This window comes from Strix aluco, chromosome 3 (assembly GCF_031877795.1).
Source record: "Strix aluco isolate bStrAlu1 chromosome 3, bStrAlu1.hap1, whole genome shotgun sequence".
Classification (NCBI taxonomy): Eukaryota; Metazoa; Chordata; class Aves; order Strigiformes; family Strigidae; genus Strix; species Strix aluco.
In genome coordinates, this window is record NC_133933.1 from 69,611,401 (window position 1) to 69,633,958 (window position 22,558).

At 41.0% G+C, this 22,558-nt stretch overlaps 1 long non-coding RNA gene across 2 annotated transcripts; it reads right to left on the reverse strand.

The window, feature by feature from the left end:
- Window positions 1-677: 677 nt before the first annotated feature.
- Window positions 678-10,717, reverse strand: LOC141921088 (uncharacterized). 2 transcript variants are annotated; one of them, XR_012622548.1, is made up of 6 exons: window positions 10,586-10,717; window positions 10,279-10,366; window positions 9,835-9,918; window positions 8,497-8,586; window positions 5,610-7,891; window positions 678-1,309 (listed from the first exon to the last, which is right to left on the reverse strand). It is a non-coding gene; the product is annotated as an uncharacterized LOC141921088 (long non-coding RNA). The 2 variants fall into 2 exon arrangements; XR_012622547.1 differs by having other exon boundaries at window positions 678-3,470.
- Window positions 10,718-22,558: the final 11,841 nt, after the last annotated feature.

Here is a 22,558-nt window from a genome sequence, read left to right on the forward strand (position 1 = left end):
TATTTTGGTGTCCTAATAATAGCATAAAGACAAGTGTTCCAATTTGTGGGGTTTTCTTCTTCCAGTCTGAACTGAGCAACATAAAAGGGAACTCAGGATAGAAAATCCAGAAACAAGGTGATGAGCCATCACAAAATTCCTGACTGCCCTGCTCTCACTTACAGTAGGATCCCTTTATGCTATCCTGTATGTAGAGCGAATGCACTTCTGAGAGAAAAGAGGTCTCATGGTAAGAGAATTCAGGTAATTGCTCCTCATCTTTTCACTAAAGCACAGTTAAATCACATTTTAACCCAGTTTAATACCAAACTCAGGTAAGTACTATGGAACTGATATAAATGACTAGGAGCTTACCCCCTCACCTCTGAACTAGTTCAAGGAAAACAAAAAGTACATATTTAAAAGCCATTTCTCACTGTATCAAAGCACTCTGTGGCTGGGTTGTCACAGAACTCTAGGGCAACAGGCTGCATGATACAAATCTAGATGAAAAAATACATGGGCAGGGGGATAGAGGAATTAAATGCATTGCAAGAACTGTGTGGTTGAATGCTATTTCTACAGAGAACATGGCAGGTGAATTTGTCTTAATTAATGATAAAGCAGAAATGGAGAGTGAGCCAGCATCAGCAGTTGTGAAGTTCCTAAACATACAATAAAACTTATTTGGAACACAAAACCACTTAAAATTCAGTGTTTATTCTGCTGTTGGTATGATGAAAGACTGTGAAATGAGAGCATGCAGACTTTAGGATGTCTGTAGGTACTGCTGTGGCTTGAACAACTTGGTGCTGGGTATATCAAAATCCCTATGGAGGTCTATAATGGTCCTTCCACATATTGCATGTCTAGTATCTGCAGTACTCGGCAAATTTAGCACTAGTATATCCCTAGCATGCAGGCTGAGGTTTCAGATTACTGATGAGGCCTTCTGCTTCTTTAGACATGGTATTAAGAGTACCTTAGAGTTCTGAGCAATACCACCCTTTTTTAGATCTGTCCATTCATCATAATATTGTGCCAGGGTTTGTTAGGTAAACCTGATTGACAGACACCCATCTTTATCCTCTGCATGGCTGGAGGTCAGCACTGGTGGAAGGTAATGCTTTTTTAATTAGCTGCTAGGGTATTAAATTTCCTTTGTGTGGATTGCATGTTGCATTCCTGTGAGTCACTATCTGAAGACACTGTCTTTGCATTCACTATTCAGTATAACACAGACAAGTGGAGAAGAGTCATAAAAGATTCATATCAAAGATGTTTATGAAAAGTCTTGGATCTAGTCAACCTCCAGGTTTTCCAGCAGTGACTGTAAGACAAGAAAAACAGCAGCTTTAAAATGATGATAAAAACCAATTCAAAGACACACTTTACACTCTGCACCAGGAATCACAAAACCAAAATACTGGCTATAAATTGTGGACATCATCTCAAGTCCTCTATAGATACTGATTCCTCAGCTAGAACCAAAAGGATCAAAAAATTTGTGTGCAGATAGGGACAACAGATCAGGTGTTCAAGATCACAGTAATCTTTAGAATACCATTGCAATGGGATTTTTCTTTACCTAAAATCACCCAGTGCATAAATAAGTTGTGGCAAGTGCTCTAAAAATTCCCAGCAATCCTCTAACAAGGTAAGGGTATTTGTTTGAGAAAAACACAGTACATGTGAAAATTTTTACAAGACTGTTTCTGATAATCTTACAGTAGACTAAAGGTGAAGGGAAATCGCAGAAGAAATGGAACAGCAGGGCATCCATGCAGATTCCATCCACATAGGTGGGCAACAGGTTCTCCATGCTCTTGAAACTTACATAGAGTCATTTATTATCGTGCAAAGTAAAAATATATAAAGCACTGTTACCAGAACTAAACTATCCCTACGATAAAAGTTCATGTGAGACTCCAAAACTTAAGGACTTCCTTAGTAGTAGTCATCCAACTGCAGCTTAAGGAGCAATAGCAGGGTCAATAGCAGCAGCTAGCACTGAAGACACTCTTCAAAACAGGGTTTACTAGAATCACGTAGTGTGCTTAATATAGGAATGCAACAGTGAATTTTTGGAAAAATGTCCCCTTTCTTTTCTGGTTGGAAGTTGCACCTATAAAATGTTATCATAACTAAGTACTTGCTCCTGCAACTAATTCAATAAAGCTATAACTCAGGCAGGGACTCTTTTACACTTAGATTATCCCTGAAGTTCAGAAAAAGTTGAACAAAATGAGACCATGCATTCTGTGCATATAAACAGTGAGATCTGGCCTCAGTCCAGGTGGTGTTATATCCCATAGCATGTAGAAGTATGTGCATATGTTATGTGTAAACATCCACAAATATAGTTCAGCTTTTCCTTCAATAAGCTGACTCCGTAAGTGTTTTCACTTGAACTGGGGAATTGCTACTTAGAATAACACTTCCTAAGGTAATGTCCCATTGAGAGAGGGAGTCATAGGCTCATGATAAATATTGCTTGCACACAAATTAGTCTGTCCGTAAGGGAAAGGGCACTACAGACAGGACTGGAAACACTCTGATTTCCAGCTAGCTCCAGGTGGTCTTAGCCAACTTATTAGATATGGTGCAGAAAACTAGACAAAAATGCATAATAATGTCCAGGAAAATCAAATAACTTTGCAAATAGGTTGTTTTGAATCAAACCTACAGGCTGATCAGAGAAGTTTGTAAACGACTCTCTCTGCTTCTCTAAGCATTTTCTGTGTGAATAATGTAATGTGTTATGTGTCATGTGTGAAGAAGAACTTCTGTAAAATATTCCAAAGTTTTAACTGAAGTTGAATGTGTTGGCTGACTTTTTATCTCTTTTCACACACGCACATATAGAGTCATAATGCTTATTAGTAGAATCAATGTGCAAAGTTCCAAGTTTAACAAGTTACTTTTGTTTGTATGTGCATATGATGACAGGAAAGGAAGATACAGAGATAGAAATAATATTTATGGGTGATCATTCAATTTTTAAAATGTGTGGAGACCATCATTTTCAAAACAAGAATTAGTTGCTTATGAAAAAGGAAAAGATGAACAGAACTGTTACTTAAGTCTCAGTTTCTCTGTTGTTTTTACAGGACATTTTAGAATTTTTAATTTCTTTGTGATGATTTCAGAAGTTTATTTAATTGATTTTTCTACTACTTGCTTTTCCTAACCTGTCTGCCTTTGTATAGAACGATAGCAAGTAATATCTGTCATACCAGTGTGCAATGATTTCTGGATCCTTGGTTATTCTCTGCACACGTTTACAGTGTACAAAATATGGTGTCTGTATTTCAAATATATAATACACTTTTTGTTTGAAGATGAACATAGACTCCAAGTTTGAAGGCAGCATATCAGTGATAGGGTAGGATATTCGCTGGATATTTTTACCTGTTCTTTCTGTAGTGATTCTAATTTCAGAGAGAAGAGAAAGAAAAGTTGTCTTTAATTTTCCATCACATTTAATTGGCCTGTGGAAAATGCAGGAGTCTCACTCAAGATTTATAAACAAATACACCATTATGTTTCTCATTAGTTCGAAGAATACCTGTATAAGTGGTAGTTGTCAGATACAATAAGTGCCCCCCTCCTTTTTTGCTTATATAATAATCCCAGCATTCAAAAGACTAATCACTACACACTGATCTACAAAGCATCTTATTTCCTCATCAAATTTCCCTGCTGGGCTTAGCCATGCTTGTCAACTTCCCAGATCCCCCTTTCAATAACTGGTTTATTCTTAGCATCTTGCCAAAATGCATTCCTAGGAGTAAACCATGGAAGAATGAAGTTCTAATTTCTTTATCTCATTCAAGAAGAGGTTTCTACCCATGCTCCTGGGAAAGGTCACAGGTAATTTTGGCTGCAGGTTCCCTTGAAAGAAGCAGGCATATGCAGCACATTGGGGCCCTTTGTCTATAAATACAGATGACCACCAAAGAAGACAGGAGAGAAAAAAAAGAGAAGAGAGGGAGAGGGAGAGGGAGAGGGAGAGGGAGAGGGAGAGGAGAGGGAGAGGGAGAGGGGAGGGGAGGGGAGGGGAGGGGAGGGGAGGAGAGGAGAGGAGAGGAGAGGAGAGGAGAGGAGAGGAGAGGAGAGGAGAGGAGAGGAGAGGAGAGGAGAGGAGAGGAGAGGAGAGGAGAGGAGAGGAGAGGAGAGGAGAGGAGAGGAGAGGAGAGGAGAGGAGAGGAGAGGAGAGGAGAGGAGAGGAGAGGAGAGGAGAGGAGAGGAGAGGAGAGGAGAGGAGAGAAGAGAAGAGAAGAGAAGAGAAGAGAAGAGAAGAGAAGAGAAGAGAAGAGAAGAGAAGAGAAGAGAAGAGAAGAGAAGAGAAGAGAAGAGAAGAGAAGAGAAGAGAAGAGAAGAGAAGAGAAGAGAAGAGAAGAGAAGAGAAGAGAAGAAGAGAGAAAAAGGAGAAGGAGAAGGAGAAGGAAAAAAAGGAGGGGAAGCAAGGATTTGATCAAGCAACAACATAGTCTTCTATGTTAGAATTAACATCAGCTACTGCTCCTAGGTAGTTCCGAACTGAAGTTCAAAGACAGAAACTGTCATCTAACCCTCAGCTGTGCTTTCCTGGTTAAAGCTGAACCCTGTCATCCTGGACAGGTAACAAAGGTGAAAACTGACATGCCCAGCTCACACCCAGCACGATGCAGAAGGCCAGGCAGCTACACATAAATGGTCATGGTTTATCTGTTCTTTGGATAAAGGTGGCTTGCAGGTTCTAATGCAGCAATGAAGCACTGCTCCCCAGATCTGTACTCATCTGCAAGTTTAAACAAATCTACACTGAGTTGAATGAGTACATCCCTATGGAACAAGAACTGAAAACGAGCATTTACTGACTTTCTAAGCATTGACTAAATGAATTAGGGATGGATTATTAGATTCACTTAACGAGAGTCTTACTTGTCCTTTCTTGTAAAGACTAAGCTTATTGATTTCACAGCCTTGCCTATTCTTTTCTGATGTTTTATTTACTATTAAAATACTCATTTATTATATTCACATATATGAAGTGTCACTGAAAACAGAACAGCAAATGGAAGGAAAAGCTATAGCTCTTCAATATTTTTTCACCTCCTACTTGACGTCTGTCATGGGTTTCACACAGTAAGTTCCCTATCAGTTGAACAACCTGAAGCACAGGCCTTAGCATGGTAAGTTTCAGGTGCCTGCCTTCCCCATAAATATATCTGTGGTAGTTCCTGAGCCCACACTTTCCAGGCACATTTTAAACACAGTACATGAGCTGCCAACTCCTACAAGAAAAATATTATTTTCTTCAGATGACAGTATATGAAAGATGAAAGATGTCATGCTGCTGTATGTTTTTGCTTCTCTAATTTTGACTATTACCTTATTTCTTTGTCCTAAATACCTAGGCAGGTCCTGTATACTAATCTACTATATCAGAAACTAAATGACTAAGTTTCTTCACTGGCAATAAAATAACCATTCTCTGCAGTTCTGCTTTAAACCTACTAAAGGAAAGGGAACTCTTTTCATTAAGCCCCATAATCCTTTGGATCAGAATTTCTGTGTTTTACTCAGCGTGAGTCAAAATTATATTCACTATATAACCAGTGATCTGCTTAGAAAATGAAGATGACCTTTTTATTATGACCAGGGATTTGTGTGTTCCTTTATAAAAATTACTTTCATATCTTGACATTTTCTTCTTCAGTAGAATGAGTCTAGCTGTATGGAGAGCAAGGAGAAAAAAAACAGGTTAATTCACATTGTTTAGACTACGTATGTGTGGATAATGATTCTGGCTGCCAATTCATTTTGAAAGGAGGAGACAAGACACAAAGGCTGCTTCACTGTTGTTGAGGTTGGACAAAAGAGCAGTGCAGAGACAGAACATCTCCTTCACAGCTAAAGAGCGTTCTCAATTCTCCCTCTCTCTTGTTCTTATCTCCCTCTCAGGTTACTGCATTTTCTGTTCCCCTCATGCCATTGCAGTAACGCTGAGGACAAGTGAGATAATGCTTGGCCTAAATCCAGGCAATCATTTTGGAGTAATTAGTTTAGGTACTGCACACCCAACCCATACTTTTTTTTTCAGGTAGGTATCAAGTGGCTCACATTACCTGTGTTTGGATGGCCAGCCCCAAGGTTCAGTTAAAGCCCGTCCTTAAGTAGCGAAGGAGGGCTTAATTGAATGTGTCAGTTTGTTCTGGGAAATCTGGCTCTCCTGCATTGAGTTATTTCTCCTCTTGCTGCTGTATGCAATCTCCCTTTTGCTGTTCTGCTTCTTTGGCACTTTTAGCCAAAGAACAAAGGCTATGTTGTGGTGACCTTGGAGCTGCTGTTAATTGTGATAGTGCTGCTTTTTTTTTTTTTCTTCCATTTATTTGGAGGGCTGGGGAAGAGCAATGTGTATTATGAGGGTGGAGCAATTCTTCACCCTGAGAAACCACAGGCACAAGTAGCTGGGTGTGCACTTTTCAGGTGGATGATAGGATTTTCATAGGTACACAAAGTGCACATGCCCTGCCTTCCCACTGATTTTCACAGAAATTAGGCAGTTATGTGTCAGAAACACACACCTCTTGCATTCAGTCCTCACATAAGAAATGCTGTATAGGGACATAAGATGACTGCTGTTGACATGCACTGTATGCAGATGGCTTCCTTGCTAGGGTGACGTTTTTTGCACTTCTTACTCTTCCCTGCCCCATCCAGTGCTTTCTGACCAATCCTTTGCCACCCCACCTCATGCACCCTTCTAGCCCAGGGTGTCTCTGAGACAAAGTCCTCCTCTCCTGAGTGGAAATTAAACAGCAGTGGTGTCTTCCCCACAACCCTTCACCTACATGCATCCTCCCTGACCTTGGGGGACCCTTCTAAGGGCAGAAAGGAGCTATGTCTCCACCTCGACCTCATCTTGTCTCTCTGCTGCAAATGTGAGTGAGGCTGCAGCTTTATGCCAGCTGTGAAGGTAGCATTATGCTGTGGATATATTTCCACCAGGAATTAGGCTGAGGCTGCTAACAGCTTCACAAAGACAAGAAAAGAGCTGTTGGATGCTAAAGGCTTCCAGCCAGTACTAGCCTGGATCAGATACAGATTGGCAGCCTCGAGGTGCATGGCTCCAATTTCCCATTACCAATTCCCCTGAGCTGCTCAGTCTCCCATGGTGAAAGCTCTAATTTAGGAGAGATCCTGTAGGGCTGCGTTGTTCTTGTCCTCTCTGCTTTGTTTCTAATTTTTAGAAGCAAGTCCATGAAGTCTTGCAGCCAGATGCCCGCTGGCTCTTGGGTGAATGTAAGCAGGCATCCTGAGAATAGTTTAGCTCAAGAACTATAGCTATGGTTGCTATTTATATTCCTAGAAGTCAGAGCAAATAGCAGTCCCATTTCACCTATTTGATTAGCTTTGCAATCAGTGCGTGAAAGAATTTGAACTCATCAGCTACGCAGAACTTTGAATAGCATAACCCAAGCAAAGGGAATAAAACAGTGGAAAGACAATTATATTTCTTTATAAAACTAATTGCAAGGGAAAAAAAAAAGAATCTAATATATTTGCAGTTAGAACTTGATTCTGATTTGGACTAAGGGGTGCAAGCTATTCTTGAAAGAAAAGGTAACTATGTTAATACAATGTAGTTCAAGAGGGACCTTCGTGATTTCAGCATTACTTGATTTCTTTAGAAGAAGGTCAGATTCTGGACTGGCATGAATAGATTTCCTTCAAAGATGGCAGAACTGTGATGATTGCAACAGCTGAAAGTCTTGCTCTGCACTGCATCAGTGCTATTATAATTACAGTTTTCATCCAGTAAAACTAAGTAGATCAACATAGTCACAGCTGGCTCTAAGTTTTTCAGCAGCGTAGGAGAAATTGGATGTCACTCTTCTCTGGATGAGGGTCCAGGGACAGGCTTCTGCCAATGGAAAGACAGTAGGAGGAGAAAGGCATGTTTAAGATGGAGAAATGTGGGGAGCTAGGCTTCCTGCTGCCCCTGCAGCAATGATGGTAATAAAGAGGAAGGGGCAGGGCTGTTTCAGAAGTGACTGTCCCGTCCTCATGGCTGGTGGTAGCTGCTCCCACAACCTCACCCCGTGACAGCCCATCAGGCAGGTCCTGGGGGAGGGCTGCATGAGCTGGGGCAGCCTCCTCTGCCTACAGCCCAGCACCACACAGCATAGCACATCAGGAAAACATCAGTGTCATGTCTAGGGGTGCTTTTATCCCACCAGGTACCAGGTGTGATGTGAAGCTGCCTGCTGTTGGCAAAGCGCCAGCACCTTTCCCTGCCAAAGGAGCCCCCACGTCTTGCTTGGGGAAGCTCTGCCTTCCTCTCCCCACTATCTCTCCAAACACCCTCTGGCCGCTCAGCACCCTGCCCCACCAGCACTGGCATCCTCACTGTGGTCTTTGTGCAGAGCACGATTACCAACACCATGTCCCAAAAGCTTAGTGGCATGGAGTGAAAACAGCACAGTGTGAAACAGAAATGGGGAACATATGGTCACCATAAAGTGTTACCTGACTTGAAAGTACCTCTTCTTTCATTCAGTAGCAGCCTTTACATTAGGGATGGCTGAGATCCACATCTGCTAGAGGAGAGGGAAGGTCCTAAGTTTAAAACGAAAAAGTTCAGCTTGATACATGTTGGATTTTTTGGGCTTTCCTTAGAATTGAGGCACAACAGTGAAACAGGCTCCTGATATTACAAGCAAGGTTTCAATTTCATTACATTTTTCTAGCAAAATAAATGCTGATGGTTTCTTTATTCCTTTGCCCTTTTTTTTTTTTTTTTTTTTTCTGAGTTCTTTCAATTCTTTTAAAAAATACGAACTCCTAGTATCTGGTTTTGATGGATGCATTTTCTGGCAGAATGGTAAAAAGAAAAATAATGTAGTTACTCACTTCTCATAGAATAGTAAAATATCTGAAGCATAACCAAGAAACATTAAGAAGACATTGCATGAGTTGATGGACAAAATTTGGAAAAGCCCAAGAAGTTGTGGAAATGTGGACCAATCACCTTGCCACCTGACCCACTACATGGAATGATGGCAAATTAAATTAGAAAGGACAGATTAGGATTTGTAGTTTAAACAAACAGAATTAGCAGTAGATAATCCAAATTTTGCTAGTGACGTTGAGAAAATCATCAACAGGAGTATTGCTATTTCTCATCAAAGATGGTGTTAGCCCGTGGGGAAGATATACTTCTTGGCAAATAATCTGAATGTGACAAATACATAATCTAGTCATTATTTTGGACACACAAGACATTAAAACTAATGGCATTTTTTCCACCACTTTAAAGGGCATGGTCTCATAACTGAATTAGGATTTGCAGCAAGTTTGACAGTCCAAAATGGCATATTATATGTATTTTACTTTTTGCTAGCCTACTATTCAATGGAGAGATTAGAAAAGGATGTAAAAATCATCAGGTGGAAGGTCTGACAAACCATTCATCTCAACACCCTGTAAAGATAATTCTCGGCCATCTAAGATGGATATTGAAGAGGTTCTGGCAGATAAACAGACTGGCAATAAAAATCTCGGGGGAAACATTGATTTCCCATCATTGCTAAAGAAAGAATGGATTGCAGAAAAAACTGGCTACACAGGTGTACAGTCTTCAGTACACCATTTCAATCTCTCTGTTGCCCCTGAAAAGGAAGGAATTTTGTTATTCGACCATAGGGAAATCATAGACAGGCGTAGGTTTGGTTAGGAAAGAGCTAAATAAAACCAAATTTTTGTATTTTAAAACCAGACACAAGAATCCATTAGCAATTTTCCTGTTGGCTGGAAATGTTCAAAACACATTTGAAAAAAAAAAGAACTGTGAATAGACAGACTTACTGTGAGAAATCCCTGAGGCACTATTAATCATTGATATCTTCATTTAATAGTCATGATGGGTTTGGCTGCAGCTGCACCATATACCTGGAGAGGCGATATATCGTGCAGCATTAGGAGCTATATGGATGGGAAATTGTCAGCTTGAGAGTTACAGTTCCTTCTGTGTGTTTTCTGTTTGCTGGAAAAAGGACCTCACAGTTACTTGCTTATGGTCCATATTTTGAAGATGGGAGGGGAAAGGAAGCTCTGTCATCTCCTGCCTATTTGCTGTGTTGGAAAGCAGAAGCTTCAGAATGCACCATCTACTGCACTCCTGTCTCTACTCACACATCTGGACCCACCTCCCATATAGCTCGTGCAGGGACTATGAAGGGGCTTCCTTTAAGCATAACTTTTAACACAAAATCTATCTTATTTCTAAATAGAAAAAAAAGAAGATCTTACATTTTTGTCTGTGTGTATGCAGCAGGGAGGTTTTGGTCACTTTTCAGTCTCAGTTTAGTTTTAAAAAGTTTGGAATTAATCAGCAAACCTAGAAAAAAACAAAATTAGGATGCTTTGGAGTTAGCTCCGTCATCACTTTGACAACTAAGTAGTCCCTGCTCTGATAGCTTCCGATTCCTTCTGTCCTGAATATTTTGTCTGCTGCCTTTTCCTCAAACAAGTCATCTCATTTCATCAGCCCAATATAAACATGACTCCTCTCCTCCTCACTGAGTCAGAGAGAAGTATTTAACATACTGGAACTCACCAGCACCAGTTACTTTGTCTTGACGACTGAAATCTTGACAGAAGAGAGAAATGGAGGAATCCTGTGAATGTTTGGAGCCATTAAATGTACACCCGAGCACCCTCATAGCTACTATTACCAATTAACAAAACCCTGGCAGAGTATCGAGGAAACTTGTGATCTGATTCTGTAAATACTCACCCACGTGAGAAGGGCTGCACAGCTGACTGTCCTCAGTGAGTTTACTGCCAATGCTTGTGTGTTCCCTACTCGCTTAAGCATTTGCAGGAATTCTAATCTTTGTCTGTGCTGTTTATAAGTGTCTGATATGAAGAACATTTCTGAGACTTTTCATCACTTGTCATATTTTTGTAAATTGTCCTACACATTTTAAAGTTTTCATTATTCCAGTAGTTACCATGTTTACACATAGACACACCAGATAGGTCATGGTATTTGACTCTCAACTTCTTTTTTAATTACTTTTGCTGACCAGGGACCCACTCTTGTTGAAACAGATGTTGCAGCCCAATAATAGCTCTCAGCTGCCAACAGCAAACTGCGGAACTCAGCCCCTTGCCATGCAGAACAAATGAGTGTAATAAAGGGGCCGGTGAGCTCCAGACAACAGGGACACTCCACAACATGTGTGTTTAGCAGTTCTATCTTAAGACACATCAAATTTTAAACACACTTCTTTTCCTCATCTAGAATATAATAACTGAGCAACTACTTCTCGAAAATGCACATAATGGCACAGAATAAATGCATTCTTTTCATTCCTTTATCCTGCATACTTGTTCAACTATCTTATTTTTGTTATGAGTCACATGCAGCAGGGATCAGACGGGCTCTTCCAGGCTTGAAAAGAAGACCTAATGAAGCTTGACCTGATGACTCAAGTGAAGCCTCCAACAACTTATGTCCTGTTCAGACAGGTACAGAAGGGAACTATTACACTTGTTCTCTAAGGCAAGAATGAATTGACTCCCCTGTGAACACTCATTGGCCAAGGTGCCGGTCATCCTAAATCAATATCCTCTCCTGTACCATAAATCCCTTATTACAAGGATTGAAAGACATATATCTCATTTTTCTACCTAGGTATTACACTTTTTCACCTCCATCTATGTCATTAAACATCTGAGATGCAGATTATGTAAAACCAAACTCCATTTTTTCTGTTTTGTATATTAAATTATTACCATCTAGTGTTCTTTATAACTTTTCTAAGTCTTTTATGCTATTTCTTTCACATGAGACAGAGGGTTATTCAGTACTATTAGCTCTTCTTATGTATAACTTATTTTGTAACATTAATAAAAATATTACATAGATCAGGCACAGTGTTTGTCTCTGGGCATGTCTTTGTACCTGTTTGTCTTTCAACAAGATCATGAATATCTTTCTTAGATTGAATGGTATATTAATTTACTAGCAGACACATAGATATTGTAGAAGTAATGCATTTCTGTAAAGATTTCTAACCCATGTGCAAAAGTAGGAGTATCAGTAGGCATGGTTATTTAACAACAAGTGAAAGCAGTCTTGAAAAGCAATGATGCATACGCAGTGCTGGTGGAGAGATCAAATTAGATAATAGCTTGTGGTGTAATGTGGTGTAAAATTTTAAGAAGCAAGAACCCATAATTCACATGGTTACAAAAACACAGAGCCACAAAATCTCATGTAGAGTTACTGTAAGGCTCAACTTAGGAAACTGTTCAGGTTTTAGTATTTTAATACCATAAAAATGTCAACAAGTTACAAAGGATTCAGAAAACAAGCAAACAAACAAACAAACAGTTAAGAGAACGCTAGAAGAGCAGCTGAGGAATGGAAGAGTGTTGGGTTGACCTAGCATCAGTGATGTGGGAGTGGCTACATGACAGAGGTAAACAGAGCACCCAAATGAAATATGGAAGACAGGATGCCATTCTGCAGATAACTTGTTTTGGCTAAGCTATATTTTCTATCCCATCAAGAGCTTTTCCAGCATCATCAGTGAGATTTCCAAACCTCTTCTGTCACTTCAGAGTGCATCTCACTTTGAATGCCACTGTGGTTCATCACAAAAACCCTCCTGGGATCTCAGCATTATTATTTACAGCTATCAGAATTGTTTAAAGTAGAAGTAGATAAACATCAGGGTGAAGAAAGGCCACTCAACACAGACTGGCCTGCTGGAAAAAGGGATAAATCCATGCTACCATCATCTCTCCCTAGCTCAACTCTTGTGCCCATGCAACCACATAATGAATGGCTGCTTACAAATGGTTCAGGCAGGCCAGCAGTCTACCCTGGCTCACCCAAAGACCACCCCAATCTTTGGAGACAGCATGAGGGGAGCACCGAGCACAGGCAGCAGAAGGAACCGGGCACAGGAACACCTTTCCCTGCCAGCGTGTTCTTAGTGCTGAGCTGCGACAGGAACAAGCTAATGGGAACTCAACCGAATCAGGAGTCTACTGTTTCCTCACATCCTCTGTAGCTGTAGCAGGCTGGCAGTAATATTTGGGTATCCACTAGATCTATGAGATCTTGATTTTAATAGGCGTTTGTGAGCACAGTAAAAACAAAATGAAAAGGGAAGGATTTAGAACAAATACTGGCTTGGGAACCTTTCTCTAACACATATACAATATATAAATCTGTCTAGTAAAGCAAGTACTGCATAGATTAAAAAGTTTGTTCTGTCCTGGTCTGGATGAAGCACAGTAGACCACGGAAGCCACAGCCTTTCCTCTCTTCCTGACAAACACAGTTTTCCCTGCTCACGGTGATTGAGAATGCCGCTCCAAAGATCATTTCCCAACCTCACTGTTTTGATCATGTTACAGCTCTCTCTCTTTGCCTCGTCTCTGCCTCGTCAAACATAAGCTAGCAGGTTTCATTTTGCAGCCCACTCTTGTCTCAGAGTCAGCACTGAGAGCTCAACTCACTCCCTAATCCATCTGTGTTGAATTTTTACATTTGTAAGCATCCACATCTGTGTGACTCCTTGTGTTGGGAAGAGTTTGCTGTAAACATCCACAAAGTCAGCTACTTTTCAGACTTTTTCTTAAAACTCCTTTGCCCTTACTCTAAGGAAAGAAGCCAGTATGACTTCAGATGGGCTGAGACCTCTGCTCATCTGGCTGACAGACCCTGCCTCTGCTTATACTCCCTCTGCAATAGCTTTCTTCTGCAGTCCTTCACTCTTTTTCTGAGGTGATGCCACAGTCTTACCTTGGTGGCAAAGCCAACCAAGGGTGCTCCTTCTTCTCCACTGACTTAAGCAGATATGAGCTCAAGATTAGTCAAATGATTTACTGTATCCAAGTTCTAGTAGCCTCCCAGGTAGTAGGTGTCTATGAATCCCTACAAGCGAGATCTCTTTCAGGTAGTTCCCAAAACATAAGGCATTCCCTTGAGAGTGCAATGGCATTTAAAGACATTTTGAGACACTAATGTGGAAGCAATCCCCACTCAAAACTGTAGAATGAATAGCTTTAGAATGAACTATAGAATTTTCTACTCATGCAACAGCTTTCCCCACTCTTTTACAAAAAAGGAGCAAACTCCTTTTGTTTGGGAAGGATTGTATATACACATACCTCAAGAGAAAAAGAGAAAAAGTGAAAGGGAGAAAGAAAAAAGAAAGGAAGGAGGAGGGAGAGAGGGAGAGAGGTAAAGAAAGAAAAAGAGAAATTAAGGTATCTTGCATATAACTGAACTACAGGAAAGCATCTGGCTCGTGTCTGTAACAGAGAGAATAAGGATCACATTCCCAGAGACACATAAACGTTACTCCTAAGACAGAAAGTATGATTCATTCTGCTATCCTAAAAGGCAAGGCATCATTTGGCCTCCCTGACAGCAAAGTAGACAAAATGTATTGCAGACGTGTATGAAGCAGAAGAGTTTTCTCATGTGCTCTTATTTTGCTGCAGGTTGCCGGAGCGTGCACGGCACTGGCTCCTAGAGCAGCCTGGCAGGCTGGTTGCAGCAGGATCCCAGAGCGGGCAAGCACAGCCAGGTCGGCATCGCACGCCAAGGACAAGAGTTGGACCGCTGTGCGGAGGAGGAATTATGAGCACGTTTAACGCTGTAATCTTAGTCCACCGATAATTGTCCTACTGCTGGGGAAGTCTGACACAGATAGCCGCCTCTGCAGGGGCATGTCTCCAGGTTAAAAAGTTGCAAAGGATATCAAATGGAGCATAATGGAGCAAGATGGGAATGGGAATCAGTGTAAAATATGAGGGCAGTGCACACAACTCATTTTAGCTTTTCTCTGTGTAACACACAGAGCTGTAGCAGCTTTTAAATGTACGTAATTTGTTTCTGCATATGCATGCTTTTAAGTGCAATATATGCTCTTTATACGCATGCATGAGCAGTTAACTTACAAAATTCATGCATCCATGTGTGTCTGGCATATTAAAGGTGTTTTAGAAATGAACTAAGCTTTCCTGTTTGAGTGTGAGACAGTAACTAACTGAAGGTAATTCTGAAGAATTCTCCTTTATTGGCAAACTATTCCCTTAATATTTTCCTTGAGGTTTTTGTTTTTCAGAGGGGGTTTTTTGCCTTCTTCTGGAGCATCTGCAGGAGGCCAGCCCTGAAGCCAGATTTCAGCCTGGAGAGTAGCACAAGTCTGTTCCAGGAAGGCAGTTTCTCTGGTCCTCAGAGAATTGTCCAGATTTTATGGGTTTGTCTACATTCTTCTCTGCTACAGCTAGGTGTGCAGTCAGTCATTTTTATCATGCTTCCTTGGCACGGTACTACAGCACTTTTGCATTTTTATATTTTGAAATCCATCCTGTTTCCCTGGTGCTGTTCCATTCCCAGTTCTGGCATCCGTGAACACATGTGTTAAAACCCAGGAGATAGTTTCAAGGACACTTGGTTTTCTTCCCCAGACTGCACTCTCCCAATCATAAAACCTTTCTTTTCTCTCCTGGCACTGCAGTGCTTTCATAATGCAGAAGGAAAACAGCAACATAAAAGCATCTTTTCATTCCAGCATTTTCTCTACACTGTGTGCTGTGGCCGGCCAGCTCAGAAGCCTAAACTCTGAGTTTTTCCAGCAGAAGCAAGCTCCATGATCGCTCTAAACTTCAACGAGAGGCACTGAGCAGGACCAAATGCATCATTTCAACTGGAACTAGGTTAGAGGAGCATTTTCTCAAGAAATTTTGGGGAGAGTTATCTTCTAGGCACAATGACTAGGAAATGACACAGATCTTCAAGAAAATTCTTTTTTTTTTCTTCCAGTGCCCATCAAGGAAATGTTTCCCTTATAAATCAGCTCCCTTTTTCTTATTAAAAGTGATTTGATCATGTAGGCCTGGGGCAATACAGAGTTTTGTGAAAGCTGATACTAGAAAGTGAGGGAAAAGAGAGAATTAAAAGCAAGATGAGGGAAGTAGATAGGACGCCAACTGCTTATGTGGTGTGCCTAGTGAAAGCCAATGGGTCTTTCAACGTGCATCTGAACTACTTTTATTGGATTTTAGAATGAAATTAAACAAGTCACGTTTTGTTTTGCGGGAAGCACACTGAACTCACTGTCTCCATCATACCAGCAGAACTAATCACAGCTAAAACTTAAACAAGAGAGGCAGTCTTATATTCATTCTCAAATAAGTGATTTGCAGTTTTCCCTTCTGAAAATAAAAACATAGTGCCCACTTCTATAGCTAAGTTTCTGTTTCACAGAAACACAATGCAGCAAAGGTGCTTCTTTCTTCTCTCTGACAGATCTCCCACAGCAGCCGGTCTAGCTGCTCCACAGCCATCACCTTGCGTTTTTGCCATGCCCTTCCTTATGTCCACACAGAGATACCTGCACTCGGATATCATCTCGCATAAGCCCACCACGTGGAGAATAATGTCATGAATCAACAGTGCCTTCTGGAAAAAGGCTTAGAATAAAATACGACGAGAGGGTGCAAATCTCACCCAAGAGGAGGTTTCAGGGCTGGTTGCCCGTGGCTGCTCCGGCTCTGGTCCAGTCTGCTGCCCTGGGCTGCCCTCTGAAGGCTGAAGTTAAATCCACAACGCTGGAGGAAAAACGCTTCTCTGGCTCCCGAGCAAATGATTTGGAGGGGACTCCAAAGTTCTGCTGCTTGGGGAACACTGGGAAAGCAAAATAGAGACGCATTTGCAAAGGCTATCAAGCAAAAAAATAAAGATAGCCTGAAGGGGGGCTGTATGTGGGGCAGCTGCTCCCCGCCTGCGCATTAACAAAAAACTTGCATCATTGAAGACAGCTGAAACACCAAAAACTGTTTGTCTGACATATATTTTTTTTAAAAGTGATTGTAGGAATTGGGAAAATAAAAAGAGTACTTTAAGGCAAATCTTGCCACCGACTGTATTAATAAGCTAAGCTGTGCCACCCTGCTTTATGTCTGCTGAGACTAAAAACAAGTTGGCACTTTATGAAAGAAATATGACCTGTATTGCCCTAACACTGGCCTTACATATGACTGCATTGCAGAGAACCATGAATTGCCCATCCTACAGCAGATTCAGGCCTCTTTGTCCATATCTATCTGAACCCATCTATAGCAAGATTTTGTATAGACTAATCATGTTTATCCATTCTGCTCATTCATGTTTTCCTTCATTCATGTTTCTCCTTATTCATGTTTGAAAAAAAAAAAAAAGCATTTTAACAACAGACAGTTTGCCCATCATGGGGAGGGAAAACAAAAGCACATATGTTTCTGTAGGTATCACACAGATTTATTCCCAGCCCACATTGCTGGCTAGCTATTCTACACTATTAGAAACGTGATTGAAACCATTAGCTCAATTTTAATGAACTCCATGTGCCATTTCAGTTTTTTCTCCTGGAAAAAAATGTCTATCATATAATTCTCCACACACATAATTGAGATAAATCCCAATTTGGGCCATTTCTCAAATGTTTGGTTTAAATGAATCCTTTTTTAAAAGACATTTGTGAAAAATAAACACAATTACATATACATGATTGGTTCTGCTTATTGCTTCCACTAAGCATTAGGAAATGTGTGTGCATATGTGTTCATTTATACAACGATGCTCACAGCTACAGTGAATTATGGCATGTTATAGCCATGAGTGCACTCTGAACCAAACTGCTTTCTCAGCCTGATTTCCTAAGGAAATGAGTCTTATACCAACATGAGATACTCCAGTAACTTCTGAACTCTTTGGCCTATTTCAGCTGAATTTGACATAGGTGGTAGAGATCTCAAAGATAGTGAAGCTCCCACTTGCATGGGAAAACACGTGTCAGGCCAAAAGTATATCCCATTAATGTCCACACCCTAGGTATGCCACAGCATGACCTGCTCCTTATTAGACTTCAGAGAATCCACAAGGGAACCCAAACCCTGGGTTAGGGACCCAGACCTATTAGGAAACCTGACTTGAGTTTTGTGAACTACGTGCTTTTGTTTAAAAATAAACCATCCAATAGTTTCTTCAATGATGTGCTCTGCAACAAAGTCATTTCTTCCTCCATTAATTTATCTGCCCAAACAAGATTTCTACAGTTTACTGGTACCTCTTTTGCAAAGTAGGATTAAACTTCTGTTTCTGCATTATGAAGATGAAACTGAGGTGCACAGATGTTAAATGAGTCCCGCTGAAGTTTCTAGTGGTTGACACAGGAACTGGATCACAAGCCAGCAATGTTTCTATTCTGCCTCATACAAGGATTTAGGCATAAATACTGTTTTCTGAACCTGAAGGGAAGAAAAAGAAAGCTTTAGAAAAGCCTCAAAGGTTTCTGGTTTGCAAAAATCTCCCATGTGGGTGCCATTTTACTTCGTCTGCAGCCCCAGCAACTCTATTAACAACCCACACTATGCAAAACTGAAATAGTTTTATCTCTACTTGCAGATGAAGGGTCTAGCTACTGACTGACCTATATTACTGGTGAGCTAACCCTTTTGTTTTCATCCTAAAAAACACGAGCAGAGATGGACAAGAGCCTATGATGTTCTCTGGGGCTGACAGGTCCTTCCCCACCTGGATCTTAAAACAGGAAAGACTTGTTCAGAGGAACAATATGGCAGCTGGCATGTAGGAAAGACAACATATCATCCTGCATGTTCTCTGCCCACTGTTATTTTGTGCACCAGGATGGGGTACTAACATTCCTAGCCCCCAGAATGTGTCATAAATAATAAAGTTTAACTCAGTTACAAGGCATGGAGTCTATATGACAACATGAAGCCTAGTGGAAGTTAAAGGCAAGACTCTTTTTCATGGGGTATGGATCTTGATCTGAATAACTAAATGCAGCAAACTTGAATTTCTTTTAGTTTTCCGTAGGATATTCTTTTTCCCATCTTCCATTACAGAGAAGAATAACTATTTGCAAAAGGAAACCATCGGGAGATAGCAGAGTCTTTACTAACAGCAGAGCAGGGAGAAATGCCTCTAATTCTCTCAGTGGCCTGCAGGTATCATCTTTACTGTGTGAGAGTCAAGATGAGTTCAGTTGCACATACAACTTCTCCCTTAGTTAAGGTATATAATTTAGAAAACAGCAGTCTCTGACCAAATTTTGCACTTGTCAGTTGGGCATCTTGATTTAAAGGACTTAAAAAAATATTTAACCAACAGAAGAGAACCTGACAGAAAACTGTTATAATTCAGTATTTAACCTATTTTTGTAATTACTAGGGCTTGAATTACAGTAACTCCAACTGAGATGGGGCCCAGATGCCAGGCATTATACAAACACCTAATAAGAAACTGCGGCTGCTCTGAGTCACTTACATCCTGATCCTGCAAATGTTTAGGAATGTGTTTAACTTTACTACTGTCAATATTAATGGAGCTGCTCAGAGAAGTAAAGGTAAAGAGATGAGACCAACGAGAGCCAGAGATTTTGAGACTGAAGTGTTTAGGTGTCTAATTCCCACTGGTCTCAAGATGTTAATTCGATCTGGCCTTATATGACTTACCGACATTTACACAGCAAATCTTAAACAGACCCAAGGCAAGTGCACACATTCACATCATTTGCCTTCCATACCAGTGCAAGGCTATTTCCAAAATGCCCTTCCTGAATGTCTCTTCACTAACTTACATGGACATTTTTTAACTGAAACAGTCAAACTATGTTAATATTTAGGTGCTGCACTTTTCAGCTTCCCAGGTCATGGTGCAGTAATGGCCCTAGTTGCATTTGCTCAGCCCTCTGTGCCCTGAGAGCTGACAGTTACCCAGAGGAAATACCTTGGTCACACTGAGGCAGCAGGCAGGGGAGAGGTTCTCCCTTGCTACTGCCACTTCCCGTATGCTAAATTGCAGTATTTTAAAGATTGCTGTGGATTAAGAGAGTGGAGACATTTCTTTCTCTTCTCCTCTTCCCATTCCCTGCTCTCCCTTCTGGTCAGGCTGCAGGCTGAAGTCCCCCTCCGCACCACCTTCTCCCCCTGTTTGCTCCCTCCCTTCTCTCACTTTTTTAAAAATACAGTTTTCTTTCAAGTCCTCTACAGTTACAGTGTTTCGGCCATCAAAGTCCCCTCCCAGCCATTTTCATTTACCTTGTGACTCTGACCCTTTGTAAGGCTGAGGATTTTCAGAGTAAACCGATCCCTGAGGTCCCCAAGGATGTTATTCTCATTTATTCACTCAGCCCTTTGAATGGAGCAGCCTGAGGTTGGCAGCGGTTCAGCAGCCTTGCATTCAGAGAGCACACAATCCTTTCTCTTTCAGGGGCCTTTCAAAATAAGGCCCGAGGTTTGCTGAGGAGCTTGAAGGGCTGTCAGTCATGCAGCAAGTTACGTTTCACTCCTGGCCACCACTGAAAGCGATGAACAGAGGAGGGGTAAGAACAAGAAGCAGGCAGTGACTACAAAAGATGATCTCACAGGGCTGTGCCTTCTTCACCAGCATGGCACTTTCTGGGGACATTCATGTTCGCCACCACTGAGCCCCCCCACCCCCAACCTGGCAAGGACCACAGACCCCAGGATGGGTGGCAGAACATGGTCCCTATGGGAACAGCTGTGCAATGGACCCCCCCTTTCTTCAGGTGGGTGGTGGGCTGAGAGAGCACCTCTAGTGCCATCTGCGTGTCCACCGGCAGTCATTACCTCTGACAGCTGGCTCTCCTTTGCGAGAGGGAAAAGGCCCCTCCTTTGCATTTTCATTGCAAAATGTTTGGGAACGGTCCCCTGGGACTGATAAGACAGAGACACGTCTGTGAGTGTCCCAGAGGGAGGGAAGGCTGTAGGAAAAGGCTCATGGTTATGTACCACTGTACCTGCCAACTGGTGTGTCACAAAAGGCTAAAATTACCAGCCGGTCAATTATCTGATTAAAGAGAGCCTTTCATTTGAGATTAAAAAAAAAAAAAAAAAAAGAAAAAAAAAAGAAAAAGAAAAAGAAAAAGGAAAGAAAAAGAAAATCCTGGCTGAAAGCAATACCTCTACTAGGTTACCAAACTTACTAGACATTGCGTTCTTCACTTTTTGCTTTTGACAGTGATGAACAGCAAAGTTAAAAAAAATCAAGAAACGTGGGGAGAATAAACATTTTGCATTAATCAAATATTTTTCTACACTTCTTTCCTCCAAGACAACATGATCTCATTTATCTCTCTTTTCACAAAAAGGCCGTATTTTTTAAAAGAAAGAATGACTGCCCATTTTACATATTTCCATTTTTGTTCAACTGATTAAATAAGGAACCTTCTCCGGGAAAGCTATTCAGGTTTCATTAGTTTACAGTTGCCTTGGAATCCCTTTGAATTACAGCGAGCATAAATTATCATTCTGTCAGCTAACATCAGAAATACCTCTTTAAGGCTCCTGGACTCAACAACGGCTGCTAAGATTTGGGAATAAATGTACGATGTGCCGGGGCTTCACCAGCTGGTTAATGACCTGCTGCAGTAGTTATAGGGCCCAAGACGAAGCTGAGGAAGATTAACTAATCTGGCCAGTCACTAGTGTGCTGGCTTTGAGCGCCGAGCAGCGTGGAGTGCGTGATTGTAAACTTTATTGTCTGACCTCTGCTGAATTAGGAGCTGGGGTTTTGGGGGGTTTTAATGTTTTATTAATAACGTTTCCAGTGTTTATCCTTTCCTGTTTGAGTAACTGAAAAGGTAGTATCCAAACACAGGAGTCAGCAAAGCTGCGTTTCTTTCAAAAAATGCAGTGTTCTCTACACACAAGTCTAACAAACATGGTTCAAACTGCAAATTATTCATGGGTTACAACAGACAAAACTGGGGCCAAATGTAGTTCTTCATTCATGTCGATTCATATGGTCCATTCTTCAATTGCTAATCACTGAGCTACAGATAAAGTCCTCCACAGAGTGATACCTCTGCAAGCCACTAGCTACAAAAACTCTCAAAGTTCAATAAAATCTGAAACTTTTCTGGTCTCACCCATCTCCATTGCATTTGATTTCCTATCCAGGCAATGTGAAAGAGTAACAGGAAGAGAGAGTGTTCATACAAGACTGGCATGAGTAGAAAAAAAAAAAAAAAGGCATGTTATTATAGTTACAGGGTAGCTAAAATGAACTCCCTTTTAACACATCTTAAATCCTTTCACTTTTATGCAACTGTTTACTCTGCTACACAACCAAGGACATGCAGACAGTATCTCTTAAGTATGAAATATTTTTATAATGAAACACTCATCTTCTGGATTTCTTCATATGCAGGGAAAAAGTATGTCTGATGTTAAACATATTTTCCTAGTTGGTTTCTACTTTGGACAGAGGAAAAGAATTGGCAGAAAATATATTACCTTTTTGGTGTTTTTCAAATTGCAACAAAGCAATTCAGCCAGACTGGATGAGATCAGGAAATCCTGTCTCCTGACTCTCCCATGGTACTGACCAGTACCAGCTTGGGTGGGCATCTGTGGGGTGGCACACCTAATGGAGAAATTTCCTCCAGTACCTGGAGTTTGACTGCATAGATAAAACTTTAAAGCATTTATAAACCTTCCAAAGCTCTTTCACTGAGACTTTCTATTTGAA